This window comes from Octopus sinensis, linkage group LG18, assembly GCF_006345805.1.
Source record: "Octopus sinensis linkage group LG18, ASM634580v1, whole genome shotgun sequence".
Lineage (NCBI taxonomy): Eukaryota > Metazoa > Mollusca > Cephalopoda > Octopoda > Octopodidae > Octopus > Octopus sinensis.
The window spans coordinates 11,668,155-11,695,654 of NC_043014.1; the positions used below are offsets into that span (position 1 = coordinate 11,668,155).

The window sequence follows — 27,500 nt, forward strand, 5'->3', positions numbered from 1 at the left end:
GTGTGTGTTTGTATAAAGCATGAGTGTCTACGGATTGTGTACAAATATGTGTACTCTATGTGTATGAAGCGTGTGTATGTGTTCGCATCATGTGCACGATTGTGTGTGTGTTTGCATGTGTGTACGCATCGTGTGTGTGCTTTGCGTTTGTATGAAAAACATGTGTGCGTGTACAAATACACACGAACACACTCCAATTATTCCATCTTCCTAAAAAAAACAAAAAAACCCGACCCCTTCTATTTTCACGCCCCACATCCAAACCTACCTCCCATAACACGACCCACTGTTGTTACCCCATCCCGACCCACTCCTTCACAAACCTGAACTCTTCTCCCTCTGCAGGAGACCTTCTTTCATGACTTTGATGTCTTCCAGCAACGGGTTTCAAATCCGTGCCGATGTCGAACGATTGCTGTATTGGCCCCCAAACTGTGCGCTAATTTCCATGACTCTCCAGCAGCGTCAAGCACCTCGGCTTCACGGCCCTTCTTCGCCAACCATCGCAATGGACGCCTGGCCCTCTTCGTTCGCTTACAGTGTCAGACTTGTTTGCAGAATAAATTTATGCAGCTTCTCGGTGAACTCTTTACTTCGAGTTTATTGATGAAGTATGGGAACAATAACACATTATACATGTGCCTGTATATAGCAGGCCAATGTATCTTCCTGCTACTTTCTGCGCCAAAGGTGTCCATGTATGTATATGTGAATTTGATGTGGTGTGTGATGATTTCTCTGTTAGCTGTATTTGCATCAATATAACTCTTTACTCTTTTACATGTTTCAGTCATTTGACTGCGGCCATGCTGGAGCACCACCTTTAGTCGAGCAAATCGACCCCAGAACTTATTATTTGTAAGCCTAGTATCGGTCCCTCTTGCCGAACCGCTAAGTTACGGGGACGTAAACACACCGGCATCGGTTTTCAAGCGATGTTGGAGGGGACAAACACAGACGCACAAACACACACACACATATATATATATATACGACAGGCTTCTTTCAGTTTCCGTCTACCAAATCCACTCACAAGGCTTTGGTCGGCCCGAGGCTATAGTAGAAGACACTTGCCCAAGGAGCCACGCAGTGGGACTGAACTTGGAACCATGTGGTTGGTAAGCAAGCTACTTACCTCACAGCCACTTGGAGGATGTACTCAACTTCTGAACATCACACAGACTGGATTGAACTCTCCACGCACTCCGCTGATTCCGATGGCAGAGACGTTATCACGCCGGGCGAAATGCATAGCGGTATTTCGTCTGCCGCTTTTCATCCTTTCGGGGTCGATAAATTAAGTACCAGTTTACACACTGGGGTCGATATAATCGACTTAATCCGTTTGTCTGTCCTTGTTTGTCCTCTCTGTGTTTAGACCCTTGTAGGTAGTAAAGAAATGGGTATTTCGCCCGTCTTTACGTTCTGAGTTCGAATTCCGCCGAGGTCAACTTTGCCTTTCACCCTTTCGGGGTCGATAGATTAAGTACTAGTTGCGTACTGGAGTCGATCTAATCGACTGGCCCCTTCCCCGCAAAATTTCGCGCCTTGTGCCTAGAGTAGAAAGGAATATTTACCTACCAACTTTCGGGAATGTGTTTAACATGTAAAATTGGTATAGCCAATAGTGTTACACCGTTATGTTTTAATGTCTATTTAAGACCTGAGTTCGTGGGTGATTAATGGGTCGAATGGGTGCTGTCGAAGGAGCAAACACTCCTGAAATATATTTTATACGCCTATTACTCATTTTCTCATCATCGATCTCATTGTTATTACAAATTAGTGCTAGCTATAATTTCTATAGAAAATCTGTAGAGATGACTAGTCATTAAATTGGTCGACATGAACGGTGCCGTTTATGTTCCGTTCTAGTTTCTTATACGACGAGTATTCCCACCATTTTTGACCAAGCTTCATTCACCCGCACTCATAAAGTCGACTGCACCATCGTCCTCTCTCACACATGTTCAGTTCACAACCAACCGCCCTACCTCCCTCCATTTATCATCCCTTCGTCTCACCTGTCTTACGTTTCATCCTACCACACTTCCGGTTTATCAAATGCAACAAGTTACGTCACACTTTCCATTCAATCTTCTTTTCCCCTCTTTTAAGAACTCGCAAAATCAACGAAACTTATTAGTCTGTAGACCGTCTAAACACTTCACACAAATCAAACCAAATCTCCCCCACCCCAGCTCATGTCTTCGCTGCCAAACATACATCAACACCATTACCCTTCCCGGTCCTCATAATCGCTACTTCCTTACATCAAACAGTCCTCTTACTGCACCTCCAAGAACCTCATACACTGCCTAAAGTTACTATTATGCGGATCGGCTTACATTGGATAAACTAAGCGAAGTTTAACCAACAAATTCACGAAGTACCCAAGAGACATCTAGATCGACGAGGGATCACCTGTCGCTCGTCATTTACTCTCGGCGGATCATACCACCCAGCAACCCTCTCTCTCTCTTTTTTCTTTTTGTTTTACCTTACCTTACACGTTGGGTCTCCAAGCTTCCGCCAAAATAAACAGGATTTTTATATTCCTTTTGGGAACCTCAGCCGCTTTTTCAAATATACATAGGCTCATTTAAGAAAACATACACTTACATTAATGCATTACAATTTAACAGTTATATATATGTATATATATATATATATATATATATATATTATATATATATATAATATATATATATATATAATATGCTATTGACGTACAAATACACGTCTGCTGTTTTCAGTTACACACACTATAATATAAACACCACTCACTTCAACAAAGACAACAAGCACACACAGATGCACGCTTACACACGCACACACATACGCACACACACACACACACACACACACACACACACACAATAAACGAAACGTTTGACATTTGGGATTTATTTGCTCTTCGTTGACGAAAGAAACAGAAAAAGAAGAGAGAAATAGGGAGAGAAAGAGAGAGAGAGAAGGGGGAGAAAGAGAAAGAGGAAGAGCTTGAGAGGAAGAGTGAGGGAGAGTTAGGTAAAAAGAGAAGTAGAGCGAGAAAAAGATATAGAAAAGGAAAATACGGACTAGGCAATCCCCGAGCGTTTCCGAGAAAGTTCTGCATTTCTTGAGGGACACACACACACAAATCTGTTTTTTTTTTCATCCTTTATTTGTTTCGGTCACTGGACTGTGGCTATGCTGGGGCACTGCCTTGAAGGGTTTAGTCAAACAAATCAACCTCAGTTCTTGCATTTTCTTCTTTTATTATTATTATTATTATTATTATTATTATTATTTTGAGACTAGTATTTATTCTATTTGAATCTTTTTCAAATGGTGGAGGTGGACAAACACAAACGCACACTCCTTTATATACACATACACCTCCCTACAGCAAGAGTGGCTGTGGGGTAAGTAGCTTGCTTACCAACCACATGGTTCCGGGTTCATTCCCATTGTGTGGCACCTTGGGCAAGTGTCTTCTACTATAGCCTCGGGCCGATCAAAGCCCTGTGAGTGGATTTGATAGACAGAAACTGAAAGAAGCACGTCGTATATATATATATATATATATATATGTAAAAGTAAGAAAATATACAAACTGGGACAAGAACGTGAAACATTTAGAAGACGACACAAAAAACACGGACGGGACATTCGAAGCCTTCAATCTTCAGTCAAGAACCGGATCATCTTCGCAATTTCGGCTGATTAATGCATATATACATACATATATGTACATACTTTCATATATATATATATATATATATATATATATATATATATATATATATATATATTGCATATATGGGAACAGGACGTCACAAAACGGAAACAAGATGAAAGACGGAAACAACATGAAATACAAGGCAAATTTGTGTATGCAAATGACGAGAGAAACAAATGGAAAGCAAGACAAGTAACATAAAGAACGACCCTTCATCAGTTGTCGGCTGTTCATCTACTCCACATTTCGAGCAGTTGACGACTATATGAGGCTTCGGAACCAAAATAACATTTGGGATTTGCGGAGGGTCAAAGTTGGTAACAAAAACAGGGCAGTGGAGACGTACAACAAACCAAACGAAAACAAACATGGAGGGCCGTTAGGCCGTGTCTGTGTTTGTCCCCCTACCATCGCTTGACAGCCGTTGCTGGTGTGTTTACGTCCCCGTAACTTAGCAGTTCACCTAAAGAAGCCGATTGAATAAGCCTAGTGGCTTACGAAGAATAAGTCCAGGGGTCGATTTGCTCGACTAAAGGCGGTGCTCCAGCATAGCCAAAGTCAAAATGACTGAAGCCTGTGTTGTAAGTAGCTTGCTTACGAACCACATGGGTTCAGTCCCACTGCGTGGCACCTTGGGCAAATGTCTTCTACTATAGCCTCGGGCCGACCAAAGCCTTGTGAGTGGATTTGGTAGACGGAAACTGAAAGAAGCCCGTCGTATATATGTATATATATATATATATGTGTGTGTCCCCCTAGCATTGCTTGACAACCGATGCTGGTGTGTTTATGTCCCCGTTACTTAGCGGTTCGGCAAAAGAGACCGATAGAATAAGTACTGGGCTTACAAAAGAATAAGTCCCGGGGTCGAGTTGCTCGATTAAAGGCGGTGCTCCAGCATGGCCGCAGTCAAATGACTGAAACAAGTAAAAGAGTAAAGAGTAAAGAGTATATATATATATATAATATATATATATATATATATATATATTATATATATATGTAGGTCCCGGGTTGATTCGGGGTTAACCACAGTAAATAAGGTACTCAAGATTTCTCTTGAATGAAACAGTTCTAGTCCTGTAGAAGCTCCTTCTAATAATAAAAAAATATATATATATATATATATATTATATATACGACGGGTTTCAACACAGTTCCCGTCTGCCAAATCCACTCACAAGGCATTCATGGGCATGGTGGGGGTAAGGTTATAGTAGCAAAAGGTGCCGCGTAGTGAGTCTGAATCTGAAATTATTTGGTTACAAAGCGAATTTTTTAATCGCACAGCCATGCCTGCGCCGATAAAATTAAAGAATGCTTTCTTGAAAGTTTGCTGATACGAAAGAATCAATTTGATTGTGCATGCGGCAGGCCCTGTTTTACCACTCTACGATATACAAGTGACATCTGTTCGTTCAGATATTTGGCATTTAGTAATCCAATCCTAATCTTTCTTAGCATGAAGTGGAGGAACCCTAGCTGTAAGAACTGGCAATAATATGAGGGTAGGGAAGGGAAGGGGGACAGAAAATGGGAGTAAGAGAAATTAAAAAGATTAGAATAACGGAAGAAAAGAGTGAGAGAGAGTGGGGGGTGGGGTGAGAAAATTAAAAACACCAAGTGGGAAAGAGAGAACGAGGTGTTGGTAGTGTTTGGTAGCAGAGATAAGGAGCAATAAATGACAACGAAAGGATGATAAAAGAACTTGAATGTAAGGGGACAAAGGGAGAGAAAGAGAGAGAGAGAGCGAGTGAGAGAGAGAGAGAGAGAGAGAGAGAAAGAGAAAGAGAGAGCGAGTGAGAGAGAGAGAGAGAAATTGGAGCAGGGTAAGGGTGTGTGAAACAGTGATTCAGTACTGTGGTGGTAGCAGAGTGGTAGGCGATAGCAGTACATACAAAAGAAAGTAGGAGGAGAAAAACGGACTCCCCTACCACGACTACCACTACTTGCTCACATACATTCTGAAATATATAATAGATTCTAATGGTGTGAGATGTATTGAAGTTAATCTTTCCCCTGAATATTTCATTTGCATATAGTATGAAGTCCCAGAAGATAAAACTATTTCAGGCTCTCTTAATTCAAATTAGTCATAGAGACCACTTTATTTTGTTTGTGATTCACGGCTCTCATTTTGATGTGAATTTTGCTAACGAAGTTGCACTACAATTGCAGGTTTAGATCACGTTGCTTTTTGAAACAAACTTACAGAAAGAAAATACAAATAACAAAATTCAAGTGTCTGATTTGAAAATATAACGATCTGAAGTCTAGCAAGTATGTCTACAGAAAGAAACGCTTTTTTTTATTGTTTTCCTTCGATTAATCACCAGAATCCAGTCGATTATTGAATAAATGAAAGTAAAACTGCAACGTTTTTACTAATTCAAACAGTTTTCGTAGACAGCTTTAGAATGAGTCACACCGACTGTGTTCCTGCTGCATTCTGTATCTGATAACAATAACTGTCTTTGAAATTATTTCTTTTACAAGAATAAAAATAATAAAAAAAATACAAAGAATATAAATAAAAGTAATCAAGTGTATGACTGCCATCTTTGTCTCCACAGCAATGTTCTGTTCTATTATTGTCGACGTGAATTCTGTAAGTCAAGTTATTTCAAAGATGAGACGAAAAGTATTGAATTATATTCACTTTACATGTATCACGATTATGTTCAAACTACTATAATTACCCGTATACATTTGTCCTAAACTAAAGAACGAAGCAGGTAACTTTCCAAGCTAATATATGCTTGGCAGGAAGTAATTATAGAGTCTCTAAATTATTGTCGCATGCAACAGTGAGAATGTTGGATATGTGTCGGCTGCTGCCTCTCAGTTATTGTCGTATGCAAGCGTGAATGTATTGAAACGTGTATCGGCTGCTGTTGCGTATTAATTTCGTTATTTCTTTTCAATCTCTCGGTGTTAATAAGAAAAATAATAAATCTCGGGCTTACAGATGCCTTTAGAAACAATATATTTTCTCAGATAGAACACTAATTAATGATTAAACTCACTGGATTTTGGACAGTTCGGGAATCTTTTCTGTTTAGCTGCCACTTCACATTTTCTTCAATTTTTGTTTCAATTGATTTCATATCTGGTGTATTCAAGCAGTTTTGTATGGTAATCATTCACATGAAATTCATTTTCGCCATAAGTCAACAAATAAAGAGTTAATAGCTTTTAAAGCTTGTAAATTTCGGATAATTCTTTCTAATCGAAAGCCACAGACATAGTAACAAATCTGCTTCCATAGTAACAAGCTAAGCTGTTACCAAGCTGTTTACTTACGCGGTCATTTTTTGCTTATTAAATGATTAAAATACAAGCGGTATGAGGTGGTCATGAGATGTATCTCTTCACGTTTTAGATTGCAAGCCCACTAACTTCTCCTGGTTTCCTTTTGCTGGTATCAAAGCCTCGTATTTCTTTAGAAACCACCTCGATTTCAGTAGTCTATGAAACCATTAAGGTGACATCGTCCGCATTGGCAGATACGGATCTTGCGCATGCAAGTTTGAACGAGAAGTTCCCCATCCCCGCTATCCGGTTTTAGTCCGAACTAGAGGCTCGAGAGTCAGTACATACAGAAGGGATGAAAGAGAACACCCTCGATAGAGCGATCGTGCGATCTACAACGGTTCTGACCGGTGGTCATTTACCCTGACCACCAGGTAAACATCGCTGTTTATTGAAACAACCCACTCCTTGAAGACGAAACCGAAACCGGCTGCTTGGAGAACAGTTACAAAGCAAAGAGAGTCGACATTTTCGACAGCTTTTAAAAGATCCAAGTTGATTGGATCCCAACCAAAACCAGGTTTACTTCCCCACTCCCCTACGATGCATCGCATAAAGTGGAAGTTGTCGAGGATAGATCTGGTATTGTTCACATCCGACTGCTCTTCAACAAGTGCCAAACTTTTTGTTAAAACCTTGGTTAAAATCTTGAACTTAAAATGCAGGGTTATGGGCCAGAAACTATCGATTACATTTTCCATGTACGCCCTCTTCCTCGCTTACTAAACTGAGTATACTTCTGTTCTGGTGCTAATTACAGTAAAACTCTGCCAAGACGTTGGCATTCAGGTCTTACAATATACTCTTTTACTTGTTCAGTCATTTGACTGGAGCATCGCCTTTAGTCGAGCAAAACGACCCCAGGACCTATTCTTTGTAAGCCTAGTACTTATTCAATCGGTCTGTTTTGCCGAACCGCTAAGTTACGGGGACGTAAACACACCAGCATCGGTTGTCAAGCGATGTTGGGGGGACAAACACAGATACACAAACATATACACACGCATATATATACATATATATACATATATTCAACGGACTTCTTTCACTCACAAGGCTTTGGTATGCCCGAGATATAGTAGAAGACGCCCAAGGTGCCACGCAATGGAACTGAACTCGGAACGATGTGGTTGGTAAGCAAGCTACTTACCACACAGCCACTCCTACGCCTATGTAAGTCTCATGGAGTAGGCCCATCCAAAACAGCCGATCTATGCCATGCACAACCACTTGTCGTATACTGCATTTCAGCTGCGGCTATCGACATTTTACAACACTCCTTATCTTCCGACAGGGGTTGCGACAAGCTGTTGAAATGGATCAATAAAGTATGCTATTATGTCCGTCCTGCCGCTCACTCCGAACTGTTGAGCATAATGTCGCTAAAAAAACCACGGACTTGTGATTAAAATTGTAAAGTACACGCCTATCCTGCTCTGTCAAATAGCGAACTGTGGCTATATGCCGAGTTGCGCCTCTTCTACCCCAATCCATGTTGGGCTGACAAAAGAGAGCTGGAAAGGTTATTTATCTTGACTTTGTAGAAGGCTTCAGTTCTGTTTTCTCAGCAGTTGAGCGAAGTCCCACGACAACCCTGTCTAAAAGTTTTTTGTCCACCCTCTTACAAAAACTTCCAACAACACATAGGAATTTAATCTCTTGGCTTCCGTAAGACTCTTCCAATTAGTCTGTTAAATTTTGGGATCTTGGTGGTAGGTCGAATTTGAGATTGTTGAAAATACTCAATTTTGTTTGCATATTGTTTTCAGAAAATCTTTGATTCATGTAATCCAACAATGAATTTGGTTGCTAAAGTTTTGAATGAATTTGTTCCTGTTTCCTGTTTTTTGGTATGGTGGTGGTATGGTTGTTCCGGAATTGGTATCATATTTACACGAAATATGGAATAATGACTATCGTCTTTTTTTAGTATGATCATAATTAAACTATGTGTACACCCTTAGTAATATTTATATAGTTTTTTGCATCTGGCTAAAAAAAAACCCCACAACCTACCACAACCTACCACAGAACACACACACACACACACACACACACACACACACACACACACTCACTCACACACTCACACACACATACAGGCACGTATGTACACATATACACACATGGATGTATAATACATCAACAAAGTTAGGAAAATATGCCAGGTTTATTTCTATAACATTCACTCTTTTTTTTGAGCATATCTGTAATTCTAGTACTTTCGGAAATGTCTGTAACATGCATCTGCTGTTATTAATTTTCAAGTCGGTAAAAAAAAAAAAAATGGAAACAAAAACTCATGCAGTTATGTATGTTTTTCTTTGCGGTCTCGTTACTAATGTTGTTAGTCATAGATAAATTGCTTTACTGACCAGCAGAAGACATGAATAAAATCCTTTTCGCTGCTATCAAGCACTTTGTTTTATTATTGTAATCTAATTTGCAATTCTCAACTAACCTAATTTATCCTTCCTTTACCCTTCGTCTGAGAGAGAGAGAGAGAAAGAAAGGTGAGGGGTAATGTTGTCGGACTTTCACTCTTGTTTTGAGATACCCCTGTTCACAGGAAAAGCTAAATCTGGCACCGCATACCTTATAAGAAAAGATGTTTGCTTAACTTTTAAGTAGAAAGCGACAACTGTGATGAATGTCGGGTATCTGAATGTAAACCGCCAAAGTAGATCAGTACGAACCTCAGTCGCCACTCGGGAATGTCGTTCTGGGCAAAACTACATCATTATGACTGCACGGTTTTTGATTTTTTCAGACGTTCTGACACATAACGACATTACAAGAATTCCTAATCGCTATTCTTAAGGTTTTGATGTTAGCTTTGATTTCTCAAACATCGTGTTTGTAAATGAATTTCATTATAGGTGCAAGCATGGCCGTGTTTGGCCGTGTTGTTAAGAAGCTCGCTTTTGCAGCCACGTGATTTCAGGTTCAGTCCTACTGCATGGCTTCTTGGGCAAGTGATTTCTTATTCCTTTTTTGCCCACAAGGGGCTAAACATAGAGGAGACAAACAAGGACAGACAATGGGATTAAGTCGATTACATCGACCCCAGTGCGTAACTGGTACTTAATTGATCGACCCCGAAAGGGTGAAAGGGGCAAAGTTGACGTCGGCGGAATTTGAACTCAGAACGTAACGGCAGACAAAATACCGCTAAGCATTTCGCCCAGCGTGCTAACGTTTCTTATTTCTTTATTGCCCACAAGGGGCTAAACATAGAGGGGACAAACAAGGACAGACAAAGGGATCAAGTCAATTACATCGACCCCAGTACGTAACTGATACTTAATTCATCGACCCCGAAAGAATGAAAGGGGTAAAGTTGACGTCGGCGGAATTTGAACTCAGAACGTAACGGCAGACAAAATACCTATTTCTTTACTACCTACAAGGGACTAAACACAGAGAGGACAAACAAGGACAGACACACGGATTAAGCCGATTACATCGGCCCCAGTGCGTAACTGGTACTTAATTTATCGACCCCGAAAGGATGAAAAGGGTAAAGTTGACGTCAGCGGAATTTGAACTCAGAACGTAACGGCAGACGAAATACCTATTTCTTTACTACCTACAAGGGGCTAAACATAGAGAGGACAAAAAAAGACAGACAAAGGGATTAAGTCGATTACATCGACCCCCCAGTGCGTAACTGGTACTTAATTGATCGACCCCAAAAGGGTGAAAGGGGCAAAGTTGACGTCGGCGGAATTTGAACTCAGAACGTAACGGCAGACAAAATACCGCTAAGCATTTCGCCCGGCGTGCTAACGTTTCTTATTTCTTTATTGCTCACAAGGGGCTAAGCATAGAGGGGACAAACAAGGAAAGACAAAGGGATTAAGTCGATTACATCGACCCCCCAGTGCGTAACTGGTACTTAATTGATCGACCCCAAAAGGGTGAAAGGGGCAAAGTTGACGTCGGCGGAATTTGAACTCAGAACGTAACGGCAGACAAAATACCGCTAAGCATTTCGCCCGATGTGCTAAGTTTTCTTATTTCTTTATTGCCCACAATGGGCTAAACATAGAGGGGACAAACAAGAACAAAGGGATTAAGCCGATTACATCGATCCCAGTGCGTAACTGGTACTTAATTTCATCGACCCCGAAAGGATGAAAAGGGTAAAGTTGACGTCGGCGGAATTTGAACTCAGAACGTAACGGCAGACGAAATACCTATTTCTTTACTACCTACAAGGGACTAAACACAGAGAGGACAAACAAGGACAGACAAAGGGATTAAGCCGATTACATCGACCCCAGTGCGTAACTGGTACTTAATTTCATCGACCCCGAAAGGATGAAAAGGGTAAAGTTGACGTCGGCGGAATTTGAACTCAGAACGTAACGGCAGACGAAATACCTATTTCTTTATTACCCACAAGGGGCTAAACACAGAGAGGACAAACAAAGGGATTAAGCCGATTACATCGATCCCAGTGCGTAACTGGTACTTAATTTATCGACCCCGAAAGGTTGAAAGGGGTAAAGTTGACGTCGGCGGAATTTGAACTCAGAACGTAACGGCAGATGAAATACCGCTAAGCATTTCGCCCGGCGTGCTAACGTTTCTTATTTCTTTATTGCTCACAAGGGGCTAAGCATAGAGGGGACAAACAAGGACAAGGGGATTAAGTCAATTACATCGACTCCAGAGTGTAACTGGTACTTTATTTATCGACCCCGAGAGGACGAAAGGCAAAGTCAACCTCGGCCGAATTTGAACTCAGAACATAAAGAAAGACGAAATACCTATTTCTTTACTACCCACAAGGAGCTAAACACAGAGAGGACAAACAAGGACGGAAAGACAAAGGGATTAAGTCGATTACATCGACCCCAGTGCGTAACTGGTACTTAATTTATCGACCCTGAAAAGATGAAAGGCAAAGTCGACCTCGGCGGAATTCGAACTCACAACGTAACGCAGACGAAATACCGCTAAGCATTTCGCCCGGCGTGCTAACGATTCTGCCAGCTCGCCACCTTTGGGCAAGTGATTTATACTATAGCCCCAGGCCGACCAACCAATGTATTGTGAATGCATTTGGTAGATGGAATCTGTGTGGAAGCCTGTAGAACCGAGCGTCAAGCTAATATACTTCTTATGCACGTACTCACGTTCGTTGCTTTTCCGTTTCGAGTATTCACGCTTCTTCTGCAAGAAACGATAGACATGGGGAAAATAGAATGGAGAAGTCAAAAATCGACAAATAGAAACGCACGTGTATCAAACCATCAAGTTGTGTGTATATCTTAGCATTTGTAATTTTTTTCCACACCACGAGCTGACAGCTGCTTTTGTCCCGTTTACATCCCCGTAACTTAGCGGTTCGGCAAATATGACAGATAGGTTAAGCACCAGATTTAAGGCAAAGTAAAACAAATGGATCTTTTCGGTTTGAACGGCAGTTTTTAAAAATCATTTCCACGTAACTAAACACTTTTAAACTTCGTATACTGGTAGAATGTGTTTATAATACATATTTTTCTCTTGGCTTTATTCAGAAAATTCTATAGTTTGTAAGATATTTGTTGTTTTTTTTCTTCAATTTCTGCAATTTCAACCAATCAATGACGTCTATTGAGGTGAAAACATTCTGTGCCGTATGAATATGTCCCTCGTTTAAGAAACAGATTGGGTATATTTACATTAGTGAAGAAAAAAAGATACCCTTCCCCCCACCCCTAACCCTAACCCTAAAACAGATTGATATGCAATAGATCGATACTAGGGTCATAATTATGGGTGACAATTTCATATTGAAAAAAACTGCCGTTCAAACCGAAAAGATCCAAATAAATAAAAAATTAGAACGGGTGTCAGTTTGTTCGGCCCAAACCCTTAAAAGCGGTGCCCCAGCATGGTCGCAGTCTAATGACTGAAACAAGTAAAAGATAGATGATAGTTGATGGATCATCAATAAAACAAACAAAAGAGAAGAGATGGTATCTGAACAAAAATTGTTGTAACGCTGTCGTTCATCCTTGACAAAGGCATTCACTCTATAGCTACAGCATGGTGCATTTTCGTGTGTATGTGCGCGCATATGAGAGCGTATGTACGTGTGTGTGTGTGCGTGTGTCTTTGCTCTGGATATTTAAAAGATCTTGCCTCTCTGTGTGCTTCTATAACCTGGTATGCAAAGCATATGTTAACTACATTAATATTATTGTGCGAGAAAAGAAACGTAATTAACTGTAACAGCAAGTCGTTTTTATTGAAACTTACTTAAAGAATATATAGATTTTCAACTAAGACATAATAACCAAAAGCAATAGTAAGGCACCACTAAAGCGATATATCACAAAATACTTCTGATTCATACATCATATTATTTCCCTTCCTTTCTCAGTTACGCTCAAATGAGAGTAATGCCAGTTTTGTTTCAACGACCAAAATTTTTTTAAGCTACGACTATTGCACTTCAAGACATAAATATTTTTTCTGTCATTTTTTTTTTGTCTTTTTAGTAAGAAATATCATTGTGTTTCCAATTAAAATAGCTGAAAGTAACACGAAATATCCCGAACGTCACTTTGTCTTTATAAGAAGTATACAGATGTTATTCGAATAGAGATAATTGGCGCGACATGAGAAGTCGTAAGAAAAATGTTCCCCGCACGTCATAACGCTTCTCGAAAGAGATTTTGGTCGGTAAAAAATTAAATGACACGGCGTTTCGTTGTGTGCTGACCTACTTTCTAATGGAAGCGTATATCATATCTTTACGTACAACGCTTTGTGACCAAAGCCAGAGCGTTGTTATAAAGGTGAGTGTGTATATATATATATATATATATATATATATATATATATATATATATAATATATATATATATATATATATATATATATATATGTATGTATGTATGTATGTATGTATGTATGTATGTGTGTGTGTGTGTATACTAGCTGACGTACCCTGTAATTCCCGGGAAAGCGGGGCTTATACCTTGGTTCCGTTCTCATAATTGCTTCGCTAATCCATTAACAACAATAGTATATAACCTTTAAACGGTTTTTGTGCATTTACGGAGAATACCGAACTGTCTTACACAGGATCTTATTTTTATGATTCCCAATAAGGTATGTATACTAATATCGTGAAACATGTTACGTAATAACAGACTAATCAGGTATGAGATAATAACAATTCAAAGTAAACTACTCCGAAAAGGGCTTTTGTGCGTTCCCAGAGAATATTACACTCTGTGGCGCTAGTATTGGTACATTCATGAATAAGTCACTAACCGAAATAAGTGGATCTATTATTTAGGAAAATACTATTTACTTATTTAAGGGTTGTACAGGATAAATTGCGAAAATAACTCTAACAGTTCATATACTAATAAAGAAGCATATTCAATTTCATTTATACCAAATGATTGGGTTATTTCCTTTGGCTTTTAAAATTTGGGCGAATGGGTTATTTCCCTTCGCTGTTAAAATAAAATATATTAGATATATATAAGGATCCCTCCAAGGGGCCCTATTATGAGTATGCCATGAGGCTTCCAGACATGAGTTCTACTCATGTGTCAAGTTTCATCAAAATCGATAAAACGATGTAGAAGGAGTTAGCTAACAACTCCACAAACACACCCACAGACATAATCTCCCACATATGTAATATATATACCAGTAAAAGCAGTGCCACAACGTGGCCGCAGTCTAATGACTGAAAATAGTAAAATACAGATTTTCTATATAATTTAGAGCCAACACCGAAAGTTACGATATATCGTAAATGAATACGTCTCTGTAAACAATATAGCCGAAGATAGGAAAATATGTAAAGGGTATACATGCACATTTCAGGAGTTATTGCCTCTTCATCAGTACCACATCCAACCCATTAACTACCCACCGTAGGACACAGTATCGACTTAAAAACCTTTAACATACTTAGTTGTATATTATGATTGCAAAACGAAATACAGTGTCCCTGCCAGCAATTAACACACACACGTAAAACAGAATCTAAAGAGACTACTGTTGGTCGGAGACGGCAAGATTTGAATTATTAAGTAGAATAGATATAAAGAGTACAGTGAACATGTCGTGGAGAGTGAAAACTCCAGTGTTTCAGACATAGGATGTAAAACTCTGCTGTCTTTCAATAATTTCCTCTCTGTCAACTTCTTCTGAAGAAGGACCTTGTCTGAAACGTTGAAATTTCCATCGTCAGTTCACTGCACTCTTTATGTATGTGTGTGTGTGTTAAAATGTACGCAAGCACACACACACATACACACAAACTTCACATAGGAAGGGCATAATAGAAGTGTTCCTCATTCTATTCATGCTCTACGCGGTTAGATAACAACCATCATAAATACAAAAGGCATGTATGCAGAATCCGAGTCACCATATAAAAACAAATGAACACAGAAAAGGTAACCGGTACTTTATGCTTTATATAATGTACACATGTTTCATTAAGCCGATTGCCATTTTTACATAAGCCGGTTGACCCTATTACGAAACAAAATACTTCCTCATTATTTTCAGCGATGATACAATATAAAGAAATGTACAAGGCGTTATATGCATCGGTATGCACATTAAGTACCATCTGGTTATTGCAGTAAAATAGAATGTAGGAAACAAGAGGGTAAGAATTTGTGAAAGCAGAGTGATAGGGTGGAGATGAAAGAGTATCAAGGCCACGCCTACACCCATATACGCTCCAGTGGACGCACGCACTCACATGTACTCGCATATACCAACATGTATATATACAGTAACTAACACGAAGGAGGGAGGAAGAAACGGAGTCCAAACAAAACAATAATACAAATATTAATGAAATAGTAAAATGGCAATAATAGGAATAATACCGAGGAAGTAAACGAATTTACTGTGTTGCGTAACAGGCTATCCAGATTATGTAATAACGGAAACCGGCTTACTGAAACTCGTGTACATTATCTAAAGCATGAATACGGGATATGTTTTCTATGTTCATTTGTTTCAATACATACACACACACACACACACATATATATATATAAAGTAAAGTCTATTTGCCAACACAACGTGGCAGTCCTATACAGAACGATGCTACACATCTTTTCCAGTTGGCTACCGACACATGATCTGTGTCCGCATACTGTGTGCAAGGGACTCTACTGCTCGCCTTCTAGCAGCAGTGCAGTGATATACATATATATACAATATATATATATATATATATATATATATATATATATATATAACGGGAAGCTTTATGAAAATAGACAAAAGACGAAGGCAGGTGGAAAACAAACAAACAATTGTATTAGTATGGCGCTCAGGAAATATAAATAAAACAAGTCTTTAACGTTTCAAGCCTACGCTCTTCAACAGAAAGATACACAGAGAGAAAAAAACACAGAAAGAAGGAGAGAAAAAAATGCGTGCAGTAACTAACGAACCAACATGGCGATCTGATTTCGGCCAGAAGTCAAAGATCAAACATGAGACGCGAGAGCGAAATTAGGGGAGATAATAGGGTTGAGTGACCAGCTCCAACATAAGGGTGTGTGTGTGTGTGTGTGTGTGTGTGTGTGTGTGTATGAGAGAGTATTAGTGCGTATGAGAGGTCTGGACGTGTGTATGTATAGGGTTGGTGTATGTATTAGTATGTATAAGGGTGTGTGTGTGTGTGTATGAGAGAGTATTAGTGCGTATGAGAGGTCTGGACGTGTGTATGTATAGGGTTGGTGTATGTATTAGTATGTATTAGTACGTATTAGTATGTATAAGGGTGTTGTGTTGTGTGTATGAGAGAGTATTAGTGCGTATGAGAGGTCTGGACGTGTGTATGTATAGGGTTGGTGTATGTATTAGTATGTATTAGTATGTATTAGTTGGTGTATGTATTAGTATGGCACATCATATATGATGTGATGTGTAAAGTCGTGTGGTGTAGTGTGGAGAGAGGAGAAGAGGGGGGGAGAGAGAGGAGGGGGACAAGGAAGGGGAGGAGGAGGAGGGGAGGAAGGAGGAAAGAGGGAGAGGGGAGAGAGAAGGGGAGTGAGGGAGCAGAGGGAAGGGGAAGAGGGAAGGAGGGAGGGAGAAAGAGGGAAGAAGGGAAGGGGAGTAGGGGTGAAAGGATGAAGGACTGAGAAGAGTAGGGGTCGGGGGAACGGTAGGTGAGGAGGGGGGAGAGGGGGGTAGATGAGGAGGGGGGGAGAGTTGAGACCAAATGGCGTATAAGAGCGAAGAGAGAAGATTAATTCCTGTTCACGGCGCAAACGGGAATCCGGATGGCCTCTGTGTAAGGACAAACCGAACACAAGATAGGTGTTGCAAGGAGTGACCGGTGGAGCGGAAATGGCGAGAGACCGGTGTGTCGTTCGCAAGGTGGATGTCACGATATATATATATAATATATATATATATATATATATTATATATATATATATATATATATATATAATATGTTATATGGATGTATGTTTGTATGTAGATATAATATATATATATATATTATATATATATATATATATCTAGATATACTATATATATATATATATATATATATACTAACAACGTTAACAGGAAGTGTATCGTCCCCTGGACACATTACATCCCTCTTGGCACAAGAATACAATGCATCTCTCGGTCCAGGAATCGAAATCACAATTTTACGATCTTGAGTACAACGCCCTAACCACTAAGCCACGCACCTCCACACTCGCTCACACGCACACACATAGTTCATGTCGTCGTTGGTTGTGGCTGGGCAGAAGATTACCATTGGTTCTATTCTTGCACTCAGCAAAATAGGCGACTCATAAAACTTGCTGGCCTGAGGTACATAACCTCTTTACTAATGGAGGTAAAAATATAGTCTTGGTCAGCTTAATGGTGGTGGTGGTGGTGGTGGGGAAAGTCACACAAAAGGAAATATTTTTCGGTGAGTAAACTCCTCCTCGGAGAGACGGGGTTACTTCGCTTTGAAGATCCCAGTTGTGTTGGAAGAAGCTTAATTCATGTACAGTTTCCGTTCCCTTGTTGCATAAAAAGCTATCACACACAAACGTATTCGCAGAACAGCCTGTTCATACATTACGTGAGTACACAGACATATATATCTACATCTATGTGCACGCATTAACATACATTCAACATATTCGCAAATCCGGGGATTATGACTTTCAACATTCAGCATTTAAACTGGTCGTATATGGGTCAAATAATCTCCCTGTTTAAAATGCTCAACCAAACCAGATCTGGTACTTCACATCGACAGTACAATATCATTGTAAAAATAAAAGGCGGCGAGCTGGCAGAAGCGTTATCGCGCCGGACGAAATGCTTAACCGTTACGTTCTGAGTTCAAATTTCACCGAGTTTGACTTTGACTTTGCCTTTCATCCTTTCGGGGTCGATAAATTAAGTACCAGTTACGCACTGGGGTCGATGTAGTCGACTTAATCTTTTTGTCTGTCCTTGTTTGTCCCCTCTATGTTTAGCCCCTTGTGGGCAATAAAGAAATAAGTACAATATCATTATAAAAATAAGCTTGTTTACCAGCCACATGGTTCCGGGTTCAGTCCCACTGCGTGGCACCTTGGGCAAGTGTCTTCTACTATAGCCTCGGGCCGACCAAAGCCTTGTGAGTGGATTTGGTAGACGGAAACTGAAAGAAGCCCGTCGTATATATGTGTGTATATATATATATATATATATATATATGCGTGTGTGTTTGTGTGTCTGTGTTTGTCTCCCTAGCATTGCTTGACAACCGATGCTGGTGTGTTTATGTCCCCGTTACTTAGCGGTTCGGCAAAAGAGACCGATAGAATAAGTACTGGGCTTACAAAAGAATAAGTCCCGGGGTCGAGTTGCTCGATTAAAGGCGGTGCTCCAGCGTGGCCGCAGTCAAATGACTGAAACAAGTAAAAGAGTAAAAGCGTAATCACATCATCGAAATCTCGAAGCTACGAGATAATGCCTGATTAATTCGAGACAATATGACTTAATAAGCGTTACATTGGACAGGGTTATCCGAATTCTAAAGGGTTAAGCCAGCTATACATTGCCAAAAATATTCTCTGCTTGTTTTATGGGGAAACAGGCCACGTCCGGTCTCTTACATCTACAGTACAATAATATCATTACAAAAATAAACAATCGCATCATCGAAATTTCGAAGCTATGAGATAATGAATGATAATGAATTTAAAACAATGGGAAGAAATAAGCATAATATTTGAGAGAATAATCTGAATGCTAAAGGTAAACCAAACATTCAAGCCTTATCATGGCTTAAACACCCAAAAGAACTTATATATAGATCGCATACGTTGAAGGTAGACATCTTTAACGTAGACGACGGAAGGAGTTGTGGACCTCACTAAAACTATAAATGTTAAATATTTATTGCATATGAAGGAAATATTATATAAAACGGATATACAATTCATTATCGACAATGATAATAAGATATATAACCAAGTGGCATGCAATAAATATAGATACATACATACTACCAACTCATGAAACTATCGGACCTTGAGTCACTCTGTTACTTCTTGCTAAATATTAATAAAAATGTACATATACTCAAAAATTAAGTTCTATTTTTCCTATTCGCTTCACCATACCTATATATGTGGTGTGTGTGTGTGTGTGTAACTGTAGTATATGATAATTATTCGGTAGCCATGATAAAACTCCGAGTTTCGGATGTCGGGGTGGAAATCTACGCCGCCATCTCTTCAGTTATCCGGCCATCGGAAAAATGCTACCGAATAATTGTCACATTACATTTACAGATAAATTCCTCTATTTACATAATATCGACGTCTCTTTCTTTCCTTTGTTGTCTTACCATTTTTATCAATATATATACTTATACATATATAATAGTTCATTTTTATTATTGTTGTTGTTTACCTTAAAGGCTTGAAATAAATGTTCTTAAAGGATGTAGGATATATTACGTATTTGATATTTTTCTCTTTCCATATTATTCTGGATTTGCTATTTATTTATTTACTTATATTACATTTTATTTCATTATTATTATAAACATATACAATATTATTATTTATTTAGAAATTATTTATCCCTTTCGGATAACTCCGGTTGATACGTAATTGCCACTGTTTGCTTCTGCTTGACTTAAATTTTATAACTTCTTTGTATTGCAGTATCATAGATAACTATGGTATTATATGGCGTTATTATATATTTATATATACATGCGTTCTTCTGCTTCCTTTTTTCCTTTTTCTTTTTCTCCTTCTCAATACCCTTTGATATTACATTAATCTCTTCTTTTCTTTCTTTAAGACGCAAAATATACACTACCTTCTCTCTCTATGTTGGACTGAGGCCTGCTATAACCGGCTATTTTTGTATGTATGCTATGAATTAACGGTTTATAGCCATTAGTTCAACTTGTATTTCTAATCGGTATGTCTCTGCTACCTCCGAAGAGATTCATCTTATGATGATTTTAATTTTATAAATTAATTACCTAAAGATTCCTGAATCGAAACAGCTGTCAGAGATGTCATATTTTATAATTAGTAAATAATTTTTATTAATTACCTCTCCATTTTCTTCTTATTCTTATTATATATATATATATATATTATATATATATATATATATATATATCTTTATATATATATAATATCTTTATATATATAAAAGATAATGCACCATATTTACTGGAAATAGCAGACGATAATATACGAAGAGAACTAATTAAATTTGCGTTAACAAACGTAATTTAGAAAGTCCGAAACCTAGCCCCTAGATTATCCACATCTGGGTTGTACATTTATTTAATGTTCTTACAGATAAGATGAAATATTTTATGTTCGCCGCCCGCAAACGTCTTTGCCAGTGTACATACATACATACATACATACATACATACATACATATGTATATATATATATATATATATATACAGTGAAGCTTTACTATAGTGTCGTATATTATTGTCTGCTATTTCTAGTGAATATTGGTGCATTGTTGTACCACTATCCTATATTTATATTTTAACCTGATGATGCTTTGTTTGACTGGGAAGCAATACTACTGTATTGCACTATTATGTATATATATATATATATATATATATATATATATATATATATAATATATTAATAATAATAATAATGATACAACACACACACGCATACATACATACATACATATATATATATATATATACACACACACATATACATATATGAGTACAGGACGTCACCAACGTTAAACAACATGGAATACGAAAACAAATGAGTTCAATACGCAAACAGCGAGAGAAACAAATGGAAAACAGGACAAATAACACAAAGAACGACCCTTCATCAGTTGTCGGCTATCTATCTATTCCTCATTTCGAGCAATATATATATATATATATATATATATTTCATAATTTCATTGTCTCGGGAGAGTCAGTCTCTTTTAGTGCCTTATTACGTAACACACACACACTGGTTTGATTTCCACTCATTTACTTATTTTTCATAAGTTAATCGTTTGTTTCTTTGTCACATCTCTTCTTATAAATATATATTAACATATATATTCACACACACACACACATACACATCAACAAAAACATGTATGGATACATATACATACATACACACAAATATATAAATACAGGAGTGGCTGTGTGGTAAGTAGCTTGCTAACCAACCACATGGTTCCGGGTTCAGTCCCACTGCGTGGCATCTTGGGCAAGTGTCTTCTGCTATAGCCCTGGGCCGACCAATGCCTTGTGAGTGGATTTGGTAGACGGAAACTGAAAGAAGCCTGTCGTATATATATATATATATAATATATATATATATATATATATGTGTGGTGTGTGTTTGTGTTTGTCCCCCTAGCATTGCTTGACAACCGATGCTGGTGTGTACATCCCTTTCACTTAGCGGTTCGGCAAAGAGACCGATAAAATAAGTACTCGGCTAACAAAGAATAAGTCCCGGGGTCGATTTGCTCGACTAAAGGCAGTGCTCCAGCATGGCCGCAGTCAAAATGACTGAAACAAGTAAAAGAGTAAAAGAGTAAAGAGTAATATATATGATATATATATGTAAATACGTTGGTTTCAAATGCTAGCAGAAAGCCAGCTATTTCGCGGGGAAGGGTAAGCCGATAACCTCGACCCCAGGCGCAACTGGTACTTATTTTATCTCCACAAAAGGCAAAGTGGACCTCGGCAGAATTTGAACTTAAACCGTAAAGACAGACAAAATGTCACTAATCGTTTTATCCGGAGTGCCAACAATTCCCGCCTGCCTGCCTGCATGCAGACATGTATGTATGTGTGTATGTATGCATGTATGTATGTATGCATGCACGCATGCAGGCATGTACGTGTGTGTGCATGTATGTATGTATGTATGTATGTATGTATGTATGAATCTATGTATGTATTAATTTGATTACACGTCGTATTAGCATTTTATGTTAATTGCATCATTCTAATTTTCTATCTGTGTGTGTGTGTGTGTGTGTGTGTGTGTCTATGTATGTGCCTACATGCCTCTTTGTATGTATGTGCATATATGTCTACATATGCATGTATATATACATATATCTATTTGTGTGTGTGTGTGAGTGTATATATATATATACATATATATATGGACAAACACAAGCGTATATATATATATACATATGTACATATCTATACACATATATAAGCATACATAAAAGCAGACATATATGTGTGCGTGTATATGTGTGTATACATATCCATCTGATTAGTGCACACCAAAGATTTGGAAGGCCCTCTAAATATAAGTTATTTTATATATATATATATATATATATCTATATATCTATATAATCTATATATATATATATATATATTATATCTCTATATAAGTATATATATTGTAATCTTTATAATAATATGAAGTGTATGTATATATATATATATGTTTAGGCACGTATACTAACGCATGACTATATTACCGATATGCAGTCATTGTGCTTCTAAATCTTAGGTATCATTCATAAATTCCGAAGGATTTCTGCCGATCGCTCAGTGTCATCGCAGAATGAAAAATATACGCGTGTACGTTGCATTATTTGCTTTAGATGATGGAATAATCTGGTGATATTATATTTCATTATGACAGTGCTTGATATATATATATATAATATATTATATATATATTATATATATATAATTATAAAAAATAATATATATATATATATATATACATACATACATACATACATATACACATATATATATATACATATATATATTATATGTATATATATATTTATATGTATGTATATATAGTGTGTTTGGGTATGTGAAGACGCGTGACTTAGTTGTTAGGGCATTCAGCTCACGATAGTTAGGTCGTGAGTTCAATTCCCCGCGACGCGTTGTGTCTTTGAGCAATACACTTTATTTCACGTTATTCTAGTCTACTCAGCTGGCAAAAATGAGTTGTACCTGTATTTCAAAGGGCCAGCCTTGTCACACTCGGTGTCATGCTGAATCTCCCTGAGAACTACGTTAGGGATACACGTGTCTGTGGAGTGCTCAGCCACTTGCACATTAATCTCACGAGCAAGCTGTTCATCGATCGTATCAGATGGGACCATCGTCGTCGTCGTAAGCGACAGAGTTTTGACCCGCCCCCATATATATATATATATATATATATATATTATATATAGGCGCAGGAGTGGCTGTGTGGTAAGTAGCTTACTTACAAACCACATGGTTCCGGGTTCAGTCCCACTGCATGGCACCTTGGCAAGTGCATTCTACTATAGCCTCGGGCCAACCAAAGCCTTGTGAGTGGATTTGGTAGACGGAAACTGAATGAAGCCTGTCGTATATATGTATATATATATGTGTGTGTGTGTGCTTGTGTGTCTGTGTTTGTCGCCCCCAACATCGCTTGATAACCGATGCTGGTGTGTTTACGACCCCGTAACACTTAACGGTTCGGCAAAAGAGGCCGATAGAATAAGTAGTAGGCTTACAAAGAACAAGTCCTGGGGTCGATTTGCTCGACGAAAGTCGGTGCTCCAGCATAGCCGCAGTCAAATGACTATTCCAGATCCCTCCCTAAAATGACTCTATCTTACTCGTGCGAGGAGCTTTTACGACCTTGATGGTGTGGCTTTGGGTTTTGTACAAACTAACAGTTTCTTACGACAATGAAGTTTTTCCCTTCACAAAGTCATTCCTGAAGTACGGACTGAATACTATGTAAAATCATCTTCTGAAACTGATAATTTCAATAATTAAACTCTCCTGGCGGTTATAACAAAACTACTGCACAGAAGCTCACCTGAGAGAGACCTGGTAGTCGGTTACTGGCACAGAATGCTCATAAGCAGCCCTCGTTAACCTGTTCAAAAGAGTAATGAACACTGAACTTGATGTACCAGACAGCTGCACGTCGAACTCTGGTAACTAAAATACCAGGACAAGTATGAGGCCCAAAATAACTAAACACTTGATGCACAAAAGAGATTGGTTTACCACTTAGATGCGAGAACCTGTGCAGACTTTATGGAATTAACATCCCCTTATCATAAGCAACTGTGGAGGCGCGTGGCTTAGTGGTTAGGGTGTTAGCACCATGATCGTAAGATTGTGCTTTCGATTCCTGGACCGGGCGACGCGTTGTGTTCTTGAGAAAGACACTTTATTTCATGTTGCTCCAGTACACTCTGCTGGCAAAAATGAGTAATGCTGCGATGGACAGGCGTCCCGTCCAGGTGGGGAACACATACGCCATAGAAACCGGAAAACCGGGCCCATGAGCTTGGCTAGGCTTTAAAAAAGGGCGCATTTAAAAAAATTTTTTATCATAAGCAACTGCTTGAAATTTGTCATTCCTGTATTATCAACCTACAAAGAATGATGTGACTGAAGCATCTATTAGGAAATCCGACAAAAGGATAATACCGAGGATAAAGATACAAGAGATTAGAAACGTGGAGGTTATTATAATCACTCGTATGAAAGAGTGCTAGAAGAGTATTCCTTGTGAAGAACTCAATAACACGCGAGCATTTCAAAACAACCGTAATAGTTTTTGATGGAGAATAGCAATTGTGTTCAGCCGAAGAAATCAATTACCCAGCAGGTGATGTTGAGAAGCTAGTTTTCACAAAAGTAGTAGTAGTAGTAGTAGTAGTAGTAGTAGTAGTAGTAGTAGTAGTAGCAGCAGCAGTAGTAGCAGTAGTAGTAGTAGTAGTAGTAGTAGTAGTAGTAGTAGTAGTAGTAGTTGTTGTTGTTTGGCAGAAAGCGCATTTACCGTGCGTCGCTACAGTCTCCATTCGTTGGTGATTTCCCTACTTCTTTTGAGTCGACCAAAAAGCATTGCAAGTGAATTTGTTAGATGGAGACATTGTGCAAACTCGTTTTTGTCGTCGCCCTCTCCACTCTCTCCCTCTCTCTTTATCTATCTACGTATCGATCTATATATGTGTATGTATGTATGTATGTTTGTATGTATGTATGTATGTATGTGTATGTTTTCCCTGCTTCCACAGCTTTACAAGCGATGTTCAGTAGCTTAGAAAATCGGCAAAAGAAACAGAAAGAATAGGTCGCAGACAAAAGAAAAAAAAAGAGTATAGGCTTAGATTTTATTTACATTATTTACATTCGACGGATATTTGTCCTCATCTTGTTTGTTGTTAGAACGTTTCTACTGATATACCCACCAGCCTTCTTCAGGTATCTTGGGGAAATTTCGAACCTGGTTTCTTATTCCTAAGGTATTTTTCGATATTATTATTATTATTATTATTATTGTTGTTGTTGTTGTTCAGGTCACTGCTTGGAATCGAACTCGGAATCTTGGGATTAGTAGCCTCTGCTCTTAACCACTACGCCATATGCCCACGGGCATATGGCGTAGTGGTTAAATATAGAACGGGTTAGATTTGTTTGACTAAAATCCTTCAAAGCCCCAGCATGGCCACATTCCAATGACCAAAACAGGTAAAAGCTAAAGCATTAAAACCAACATACCAGGGATGTCGTCTAGATAGACCGAGTACACATTACCTACCTTGACTAAAACTATAGACCTTAATTTTTAGTAAAAAAAAAAAAAGGCGGCGAGCTGGCAGAAACGTTAACACGCCGGACGAAATGCGTAGCCGCATTTCGTCTGCCGTTAAGTTCTGAGTTCAAATTCCGCAGAGGTCGACTTTGCCTTTCATCCTATTGGGGTCGATAAATTAAGTACCAGTTACGCATTGGGGTCGATGTAATCGACTTAATTCGTTGTCTGTCCTTGTTTGTCCCCTCTGTGTTTAGCCCCTTGTGGGTAGTAAAGAAATAGATATTTCATCTGTCTTTACATTCTGAGTTCAAATTCCGCCGAGGTCGACTTTGCCTTTCATCCTTTCGAAGTCCATAAATTAAGTACCAGTTGCGTACTGGGGTCGATCTAATCGACTGGTTCCCTTCCCCCCAAAAGCCTTATGAGTGGATTTGGTAGACAGAAACTAAAAGAAGCCCGTCGTATATATATGTGTATGTGTGTGTGTGTTTGTGTCTGTCCCTCACAACCGATTAACAACCGGTTTTTGTGTGTTTACGTCCCCGTAACTTAGCGGTTCGGCAAAAGAGACCGACAGAATAAGTACAACTCTTAAAAAAAAAAAACACATAATAAATAAAATACTGGGATCGATTCATTCGACTAAAAATTAAAGCCAGTGCCTCAGCCTAGCCGCAGTTTAATGACTGGAACAAATAAAAGAGATTAAAAGATTGAAGTTAAGCCGGCTTAGAGTTTTCTTCTGACATCAATGAAACAAGTACTAGATTTGCGTTAGGCTTGTTCAATCCATCATATCTGACAAAGCGAATTTATAAAACATGCGCCTATGGCTTTCATAGTTACAAGGTCATAAATTTGAAAGCATGGTACATATTTGTATATTTTAAACTTATGCTCTTTGTCAAGGAAGAAAAATATCTTTTATCCACACGAAAATGTATAAAGAGATGCTTCTCCCAATAAACGTAGCTTTGCAGCTGTAAAGCTTTCTGGTTTTCTCGCTTCATACTGTTTAACAATGTCAAAACAAGTTAGAATGTGGACGGTGGTATTTTTTTTTTTTTTTTTGCAGAAAGTAAGAGAAAGAACTCGACTAAGTTGTTCTCCAATGTCACGGATGAATCATCTTCAAAAGCAAAGTAGAAACATCTGCAATAACTCTCTCGTAGGTTATGTAGAAAGACAGAGATGCAGACAATCTCAGCAATTCAAAACATCAACATCTTGAATACGAGAGAGAAAAAAAAAGAATTAAAAAAAAATATAAATAACTAAATTAAAACAGAAAAAAAAGGAAAGAGAGAAAGAAGAAAATAACAGTCATGATGGAAAAAAAGACGATGCATGGGTGTGTCTGTGTGTGGTTAAGACACTCGCTTTACAACCACGTGGTTCCAGGTTCAATC

General features: G+C 38.5%; 1 protein-coding gene across 2 annotated transcripts in view; it reads right to left on the bottom strand.

Annotated features, from left to right (window-relative positions):
* Positions 1–18,640, bottom strand: part of LOC115221427 (protocadherin-11 X-linked) — a 65,101-nt gene extending 46,461 nt beyond the window's left edge. For both annotated transcript variants that reach the window (XM_036510714.1, XM_036510715.1), the window contains exon 1: positions 18,584–18,640. The gene's annotated coding sequence lies outside the window, so the exon portion shown is untranslated. The remainder of the gene's footprint in view (positions 1–18,583) is intronic.
* Positions 18,641–27,500: the final 8,860 nt, after the last annotated feature.